The following is a 10,610-nucleotide window of genomic DNA, read 5'->3' on the forward strand; positions in this document are numbered from 1 at the left end:
GAAACATCTTTCCTCCCGGACAATATTGATTACTGCACACCCAAACCTTTCCTCCACAGGGACTTCGGATACACGATATCCGAAAACTCTTCACTGGAGGAGAATAGTTCCCCAAGAACCCTCCTAGTATATACAGATGGTTCTAAAAAAGGGGAACGAGTGGGAGGTGGCATTTTCATCCCTGAATTTGGAACTAAAATAAGCTTTAGGATACAGAATAATTGTAGTCCACTACAGGCTGAACTATCAGCCATAAAAAGAGCAGCAAATTGGCTTTGGTACTACAGAATATCAAACAGAGATATTCAAATTTGTACCGATAGCCAAGCTGCTATCAAATCTACTATAGCTATATACTACATCTAAACTAGTCCAGGAATGCCGGGCATCCTTAAACAGGATGGCGAGACATTCAATAATCGTGCTCAAATGGGTACGGGGACACGGGGATTTGACTGGCAACTATATCGCTGATGAATTAGCGAAACTAGGAGCCTCAATGTCCGACAGGGACATTGAATACCGCTAAAAGCTTGCAAGACCATAATGGATGGAAAGTTCTATGAAATTTCTCAGACAAGATGGCGTAATGAACCAACTTGTATCAATACCAGGAAGATATGGCCAAATTTGGACAGTAAACGCACGTCATATCTTCTGCAACTAAACCGCCCTCATATCAACAACCTTGTTGCTGTCATTACGGGGCATATCTTATTGGGAAACCATGCAAGAAGACTTGGAATTCCCCACAATGACCTCTGTAGAAGTTGTCAAGACGAAGAGGAGGAAGAATCTATTGAACATCTTCTCTGTCAATGCCCTGCGCTAGCAGACACTCGATCCGTATATCTGGGAAAACGACTATTTGATGATTTGTCAGAACTATCCAGTCTAGGACTGGATAACATAAATGCCTTCATTAGGCACAGTAACTGGTTTTAGGACCACCAAGCCATAATTAAGGCACTCACCAGTCCACAAGGACAGACCTCTCAATCTTCTCCTCCACTTCAATTTCTCTTCTATGACTTAATCCTAAACTACCTTCTACTATCCTCTACTCTCTTTCTTTTATATTTTATTATCTTAAAGGTATCACAAAGGGACCAACAGGACCCAAGTGTGCGTCTTTGCAGCCTGAATACCTAACCTAACCTAAATATTAAATAGTGTATTTTAACCCTCAGTCTCACAAATGAATCCACTCTACTTATGACTACTTCTGTAAAATTCTATAATGGTCCAACCGGTCTGGACCAAATACTTAGTAGTAGTAAGGAGGGGAATACTTTTTTGTTGTGATATTGAAATTATGTATATACTTAGTACTTAGAAGTGTTCAAACTAAACCCGGTCCATATGCAATTAATTCTCTTCAATGACAAGTAAGACTGCTATATTCGGCATCAAAATCTTTATCGTAATTTTAGAGAAGTTTCGGTATACGGCCCTAAATATGTATTTAGATCATTGTGGATCGGTACCCATTTGATTATCATATATCGTTGTTGATACATAATGACATTAGAAAGATTTTCGGCAAATCGGTTTATATAAACCAATCTTAATAGAATTTGAAAGATTACACCAAATCGTCAACCGGTATTGTCCATTTCATAGCTAGATGATGGTAACTATAAGAAGGTAAACTAGAATACAATAAAATCGTGATATTCCAAGTTATAGTTATCTGTGCAATTATTTATGATTCCGTTCAGATACTTAAAGTTTATATGACTGATTTTGTATAAAATTAATTTTTTATTAATTTTTTCTAAACAAAAAAAAACACTTGAACTTTAATATTTTGATCTGTATCCAGCATAAAACTACGTAATACTACAAAAAATGATTAAAATATAGTACTAAATAAATAACAATATTAAACCGATTTGTTCTATTAATAGATTATTAACAAAATAGTGGACAATTTAGACAATAATTAAAGTTTTTAAAACTATCTCGTATTTACTTTCGACGTAATTAGTTATTTAACCCATTAAGAGGAGAAAATAATTTCAGTTAATTTTGATATTTTGTAAATAGATTAGATCAGGAATGGAAAATTTAGCACTATTTTCAGTGCGCGGTACCCCTACAACATTTTCGGTACTTTTCTAACTTATAAACTTTTGATAAATAGTCATCATAGTAGTCAATAGACCACTAGTGCATAGTCTAATCTATTGTCTAGTCTATAGTCTAGTCTATAGTATAAACTATTGTTCATTCTATAGTCTTTAGTACTTTAAAATGTTGACCCGTGGTATATAGGTTAAAGGTCAAACCACTTTGACCTCTTAAAAACTTTGTTACAATATCACTTTCGAATTTTTATTTTAACGACTTTCAATCTTTAATACTTAACTGTAATGCTCCCCAATGGGTTAATCTTAAATAAAAGATAAACCAGTTATAATTATTTGTTGTTTTCACTTTTTTTAGAATTAAACAACGCATTTAATGAGCATTGTATAAGAACTGACAAAAGCTACAATTAATTATTAACAATAAAAGAATTAAATCATAACAACCCACAGAACAACTGACAGTTTATCTCATAGAATAATAAGCCAAACATTTAATTATAATAAAAGGTGAGAACTCTTTAAACGTAAATATTTATGTATTAGGTTGATTCAAAAGTTATAGGTGAGTTTTAAGTAAAATTTAAGATCATGGGGAGGTTATTATAAAATTATATCAATGGGTTTAGGATCAAAATTGAGTTGATTAAACTATAGGTATATATTTACTTATTTTTATAATCCGCTAATGAGTATCAGGTTGATTCAAAAGTTATTGCTGGTTTTTAATTACAAATTAAGATCCAGGGAAGGAAGGTTATTTTTAAATTATATCAATCGGATCAGAATCGAGTCTATTAAACTAAATGTATACATTTACTTGTTTTTAAAATCCGCTAATGAAAAATATGGGGATATGTGTATTCCTGATTCTAATTAAATTTAATATGATCCATTGAACTGTCTGTTGGAAGCCTATAGATATAGATATTCTCTATTTATTACTTTTATAGGGTATTGAAAATAGCCCATACCAGACCATATACAAGTGGCCAACCGGAATACAGCAATCGTAAAAAAATTGCACAAGTTAGATTTATATTTGTAGGTCCATTATTGACCCAATCCACTATACAATGTCATATACATTATGAAAATACAACACTGTTTAAATCTAAAGCAGTCCTAGTACTTTGAGGAGCACATACTAGACGTGTGTGCGGAGTAGTCTCAATATTTGCAGGACAGTGATCCTCCTTTAAAGAAATTAACATTCTCGTATATTACCGTCAATGGGCATAACGTTCCCATGAAAATTTTCGAAATTTAATCAATGTTGAACACATTAAAATCGAAAATCTTATTTATAATCTTAGGGGCTCGTTACAAACTATAGTGGGGAGGATATTATGCGTTTGTAAAACCCAAAAATATTGGTCCTGCATCCACCTTAAATCGGCTCAGAATCACATCCTGAGTCGATTAAGCTATGTCCGTCTGTCTGTGTGTCCACGTAAACCTTATGCGCACTCTACAGGTTGAGATAATTTGATGAAATTTGAAACGTGCGCTTCTTTTGGTCCAAGGACACTATTGAAAATGGTTGAAATCGGTCAATTATGTCACCTAGCCCTCATACAACCGGACCCCCCGAATTTTGCTTTTGACCTCATAATTATGTTAAATAATCTTAACTTAAACTTAGTTTTATATAAGTCTTAATAATTCTAGAGATTTTCGTTAAGATCGGGCATTATTTGACCCTAGCCCCATTAAACAAAGTCCCCTACAGAAAATGATTTGAACGTCCACAATTCACTTATAAACACTAGTGTCACGATGAAATTTGACACAAATAAGTTTTGATATAAACATAAATCCCGACAATAAATTTTATAAGGATCGGCCCTAGTTTTGCCCTAGCCACCCATATAACCGGACCTGCCGATTTGGGCCTTTTAGTTCATAACTATTATCTTCCCAAAAATTGGCACAACTAAGTTTGATGTAATCCTAAATAACACTGTAAATTTTAGTAATGTTCGGGCCTCATTTGACCCTAAGCCCCATACAAATCGCCTTCAGAAAATGACTTGAATGTTCACAATTCACTTATAAACACTAGTGTCACGATGAAATTTGGCACAAATAAGTTTTATATAAACATAAATCCCAACAATAAATTTTATAAGGATCGGCCCTAGTTTTGCCCTAGCCCCCATATAACCGGACCTGCCGATTTGGGCCTTTTAGTTCATAACTATTATCTTCCCAAAAATTGGCACAACTAAGTTTGATATAATCCTAAATAACACTGTAAATTTTAGTAATGTTCGGGCCTCATTTGACCCCCTAGCCCCCATACAAAGTCCCCTTTGGAAAATGATTTGAACGTTCGCAATTTACTTATAAACACTAGTATCACGATGAAATTTGACACAAATAAGTTTTATATAAAAATAAATAACGACAATAAATTTTATAATGATCGGCCCTAGTTTTGCCCTAGCCCCCACACAACCGGACCTGCCGATTTGGGCCTTTTAGCTCATAACTACTATCTTCCCAAAAATTGGCACAACTAAGTTTGATACAATCCTAAATAACACTGTCAATTTTAGTAATGTTCGGGCCTCATTTGACCCTAGCCCCCATACAAAGTCCCCTTTGGAAAATGATTTGAACGTTCGCAATTTACTTATAAACACTAGTATCACGATGAAATTTGACACAAATAAATTTTATATAAACATAAATCCAACAATAAATTTTATAATGATCGGCCTAAGTTTTGCCCTAGCCCCCATACAACCGGACCTGCCCAAAAATTGGCACAACTAAGTTTGATACAATCCTAAATAACACTGTCAATTTTAGTAATGTTCGGGCCTCATTTGACCCTAGCCCCCATACAAAGTCCCCTTTGGAAAATGATTTGAACGTTCGCAATTTACTTATAAACACTAGTATCACGATGAAATTTGACACAAATAAGTTTTATATAAACATAAATCCCGACAATAAAAACTTATCATAAACATTCTCTACTATTTGATATTGAAAATGGGCTTATCGGCCCTCCATTTCTTTTAATCCCCACACAAGTGACCTCCGCAATATTTCTTAATTACAATGATAATTATCCAGAAATCGTGATTTTGTATATGTATATTAATTTTATGAAGCTAGAAATTATACTATTATATTTGACGAACATCGGTCTATATTTTGAATATAGTCCCCATATTAGGTTCTCTTCAGAAAATGACTTTAACTCATATAACTGTCTTAAAAATACCAGTGTAGCGATGAAATTTTATATGAATAAGTTTCGAAAGAACCAAAACCTCTCTACCAAGTTTCATAATCGGTCCAGAATTGGCTCTAACCTTTGTATAAGACCTTTTAGAGAAAATTTATTGAAAACAAACGGTTATTCTCAATAAATCATTAAAAATTAAGATACAATTCTCCAAATAGATTTCTTTTAAGAAATTAATCAATTTTTGAATGAACTATTTCAAGAACAGTTCCAAGTTTAATAAATTAAAACCAAAATCATTGATAAAAGGAATGTTTCAAGAACTATTTTATAAAAAAAATGTCTACTCTATAACGATTTCATAGAACTGGTTCCAAAGTTGAAAAGTTTATAATAAAATTCTTTGATCTCCAATTGCCACAATTTTAAAATAAAATTCTTTGGATTTGATTCCAAAATAGGGTGATTACCAGGTTTAGGCAGAAGTTTTAGAACTATTTGTGAAATTTATACAAATTTCTCGAATTTGTTTATAAAATCTTTGAATTTTATTATAAATTTTAAATTTTATTGGAATTTTCTCAACTTTTTCTAAAAAAAAAATCAACACTTACATTTAAAAGAAAATCATTTAACTAAACTAACAAAACTAAATTGAATTAATATTTAAAGATTTTTTAACAAAATTGAAATTAATTTTAAGTTTATTTTTTAATAATTTTAATTTATGCACTTTATTAATTTATTATTTTTTTTTATATTATTTTATTATTTACACTTAAATATTGTCGAAAAACGAAAATTTGAAAATAAAACGTTACAAAATCCCGTAACGCACAAAGCGGACTGACAGTTTCAATGCAAAAGTTTAGCCTTTTTATACTCTCGCATGGAAATACGAATTCAACGAATTCTAGTGGACACAGGATGTGAGACGAAGATGTTGCTTGCTTGGTGATGATGATGATGGTATGACATGAATTGGTATGGTATAGAATGCGCGCACATGTTACGAATCCATATCCTTGTGTGTTTTTGTGCATTGTTGTTGTAATTTCATCATTAAACTGTTACAAATGCGTGTATGATAATAATGTGTGTATGTATGTATGTATGTTTGAATATTTAAGGTCTCTTTGCTTGTTATGAGGGGAAGGGGGTTCCGATTGTCAAGTGCGAATTGTAAAGTTGGATTTATTCAGGGGGAGGGAGTTTGTTTCTTGATAAACAATTCTTGTTTGTCTGTCTGTCTGCCTTCCTTCTTCTTTTTTGTTGGTTTTTTGTAATATTTTATTGGAGGTGGAGCTGTTACATACATACATATGTATGTAGTTAGATACACACATACATACCTATGGATGCAACAAACTGTTGCTGCTGGTGTTTTACTTACTATGAATTTTTGCTTACCCATGGACTGTTGATATTATTTTTTTGCATGATTTTGCTACTTTGGTTTTTATAGACAGAAACCCGTAAATACTACTATCAATTGTATATATTTTAATTGTTGGTGTTGTTTTTTTTTATTATTCGTATTTTAACTTGAGTATATTGATCTTAAGTTTATTTCACTTAATTTCAGATAAACACCTTTTGTAACAGGCAGCTTTAGTTGAGGCAGAAGTTTAGCACTTTTCTAAACATTTCTAGTTCCTACATTCATTCCAAGTAGCTGAACGATTTTTGTTCGAAAATAGAGTATTGACTATAGACTAGACTCTAGTCTATAGTCCAGTCTATAGTCTAGTCTATAGTATACTCTATAGTCTAGTCTATAGTCTAGTCTATAGTCTAGTCTATAGTCTAGTCTATAGTCTAGTCTATAGTCTAGTCTATAGTCTAGTCTATAGTCTAGTCTATAGTCTAGTCTATAGTCTAGTCTATAGTCTAGTCTATAGTCTAGTCTATAGTCTAGTCTATAGTCTAGTCTAGTCTATAGTCTAGTCTATAGTCTAGTCTATAGTCTAGTCTAGTCTATAGTCTAGTCTATAGTCTAGTCTATAGTCTAGTCTATAGTCTAGTCTATAGTCTAGTCTATAGTCTAGTCTATAGTCTAGTCTATAGTCTAGTCTATAGTCTAGTCCATAGTCTAGTCTATAGTCTAGTCTATAGTCTAGTCTATAGTCTAGTCTATTGTCTAGTCTATAGTCTAGTCTATAGTCTACTCTATAGTCTAGTCTATAGTCTAGTCTATAGTCTAGTCTATAGTCTAGTCTATAGTCTAGTCTATAGTCTAGTCTATAGTCTAGTCTATAGTCTAGTCTATAGTCTAGTCTATAGTCTGTCTATAGTCTAGTCTATAGTTTAATCTCTAGTCTAGTCTATAGTCTAGTGTATAGTCTAGTTTAGTCTATAGCCTAGTCTATAGTCTAGTCTATAGTCTAGTCTATAGTCTAGTCTATAGTCTAGTCTATAGTTTAGTCTACAGTCTATAGTCTAGTCTATAGTCTAGTCTATAGTCTAGTCTATAGTCTAGTCTATAGTCTAGTCTATAGTCTAGTCTATAGTCTAGTCTATAGTCTAGTCTATAGTCTAGTCTATAGTCTAGTCTATAGTCTAGTCTATAGTCTAGTCTATAGTCTAGTCTATAGTCTAGTCTATAGTCTAGTCTATAGTCTAGTCTTGACTATAGATTAGAGTCTAATCTATAGTCAAGTGTATAGTCTAGTCTATAGCCTAGTCTATAGTCTAGTCTTTAGTGTAGTCTATAGTCTAGTTTAGTCTATAGTTTAGTGAATATTTCAAGTTTTACTAATAAATCTGTAAAGTCAAGACTATCTCCCGAACTGCTGGGAGTGTACTGGATTAACTCCTAAGATAACCAACCGATTTCAATATAACATTTTGACATTAACTCGGAAAACTGTCAATTTCTCTAAATTTTTTTTATTTTATTATTCCTAACATTCCAATTTTGTAGGGTATATTTTAACCGTCTTAATAACCTACATACATTTTACTTAACATTACTACAAACAAACGAACAACTTGTTGATTGCAAGTGTTTTTTTCTCAAGTAAATGTTACTTTTAAAGGATGAGGAAAGCAGAAGAAATGTGTTTTTAAGCAAAAAAAAATATACAATCCACTTCCATTTAAAGTTTCTCAAAGAAAGATTTTTAAATATGGGTAAGCAATATAATTAATGGGAGGAGTTTATACATAAATGCATAGATTTAAGATTTATTTTATGAATACGTACAAATTGATGATGTATTTAAATGTTTATGTTTGATTAACGCAATGACTTGTCACAATTTGTAAAAAAAATTAAGAGAAATTGAATTGAAATGGGTCATTTGTAATGGGTTTTTGTTGTTATTTTATCGTTGGGTCACTATTTAAGAAAATTTATAGGACGATACTAAATAATAACTAAAATAAAATAAAAAAAGTATTTAAGATCCACAACAATATTCCACGCAACGGATTGCCTAAGTAATGGCGATATCACCTGTTCCAAGATTATTGTTTAAAGTTATTAAAATTTTATTTTAATTTTTCTCGTTTTATACTCGAAGTTACCCACACATACATATGTATATACAGTGGACGTCCAATAGTACGTACACTCTTTATTACGAATATCCAATAATACGAATGGCAAAATTGTTGCATTGTCTACTCTATAGTACGAATAAAGTCAAAATTTTTCTGTTCGATAGTACGAATAACGCATTTTTTATGGGAATTTTGGTTTTATTTACGTATGAATGAAGTTTTTATTATGTTTTTATTTTATTATTTCGGTATCATTCACCTTAAGCTCAGTAATTTTGAAGTTTTTTTGTATTTATTACAAATGTTTTGTATTTTTAAAAATCCTATACACACAATTTACTGCATGTATATTTACAAATCAACAATTATTTAGTGTTATTAATTTATTTTATTGGAATTTTGATGACCCAAGAGAAGAAATTAAATTGGATGATAACGCCAATGAGGAAAGTATTTTATTAGTTCCCGACAATAACTCTGCTGAGAACAATATTGAAGCCTCAAAAGCGCTGTTATTGAAAAAGCCGTAAGAATCATTTTACAATAGTTGTGTTTTGTTGCTAACGTTCAAAGGCAATTTCATATAAATTTAAAATTTATAAACGTTAGGAGTTAACGTGTAAAATCATACAAGTTCATTTTAACGTCGATAAAAGTGCTACCAATTCAAAAATAAAAATACAAATATTAATGTGTTTATGTCAAACAATAAAAAAATATTTTAAAATAAAATTTAAATAAAAAAAAATATCAAATAAAAAAACCTTTTTTAAGAAAATGTAAATAATTTCAAGATTTAGCAGATTTCTTCTGTGGAGTGATGCCAAGTCAGGTAATGTTCGTTTTGTTGCTAACTTTAAGCGTTAACACTCATTGATAGCAACAAAACACAACTAATGTAATAAACATCGATGTTAAATGATGGATTTTTTAATAAGTAAAATGATATTTATATACATATGTATGTATGAATTGTTAATTTTGAAAGTAGTGTGACTCCACATTCCAAACAATGGGTTTAAGGATAACTATTCTAATTTTTAAGAGAAAATTATAAATTAGAGAATTGTGGTATATTCCATTCAAGTTTCTAATAAATGTTTTATGTAATCTGAACATTTTAATACATTTTAGAACACATATGTAAATTGCAAATTGTCTTTGGCACACATCTTTTTAAAAACATTAAAATTTAATACCTTCTACATATATCTCATTTCAACCATTGGACTCACGATACTTTCAAAATTAACAATTCATATACGTAAATATGTCCCTTTTATGCCTGTTTATGTACAAGAAATTTATTTAAAATAATACACATTTATTATATTTTGTTCCGTTATGTAATTTTTCATGAAAAATAAAACAAAAATAAATAAAATCCAATATTTTATGTGTATTATTTGAATTTAAACGTACAAAATGTGTTGTTCAATAATACGAATTTTTCGGTATTACGAAAGGGCCTGACACTATATAATTCGTACTAGTGGACGTCCACTGTATGTATTTTCATTTCTCTTACCTTTTAACTTTTCATATAGTTAAGAATTTGTTTTAAATTCTGTTAAATATTTTAAATTTTCCATTAATTGTTTAACATTTTTAAGAACATTTTTACAAACACTCAATAATTTGTTTCAAAATTAACTTTATTATTTTACTCCCTTTAAAAATCACTTACAAAACACTTCATTTTGTTTCCTTTTCAAATCAATTTTATTGTTTGAATCCGCTAATAAAATCATATTCACAAATTAAATTCTTATTTTTGTATTTATTTATTATTAACTTAATTTTAAGGAAACAAA

At 30.7% G+C, this 10,610-nt stretch overlaps 1 protein-coding gene across 3 annotated transcripts in view; it reads right to left on the minus strand.

The window, feature by feature from the left end:
* The window catches only part of LOC119613289 (sodium-dependent serotonin transporter), a 29,305-nt gene extending 18,695 nt beyond the window's left edge, over window positions 1-10,610 (minus strand). Inside the window, exon 1 of one of the 3 annotated variants that reach the window (XM_037969289.1) lies at window positions 10,325-10,610. The gene's annotated coding sequence lies outside the window, so the exon portion shown is untranslated. Of the gene's footprint in view, window positions 1-5,906; window positions 6,136-10,324 lie in introns of those variants that run through there. The other 2 variants (XM_037969292.1, XM_037969291.1) reach the window with 2 other exon arrangements.

Source organism: Lucilia sericata, unplaced genomic scaffold (assembly GCF_015586225.1).
Source record: "Lucilia sericata isolate MDLA Ls3-8-SP2 unplaced genomic scaffold, ASM1558622v1 Contig002048F_arrow, whole genome shotgun sequence".
Classification (NCBI taxonomy): domain Eukaryota; kingdom Metazoa; phylum Arthropoda; class Insecta; order Diptera; family Calliphoridae; genus Lucilia; species Lucilia sericata.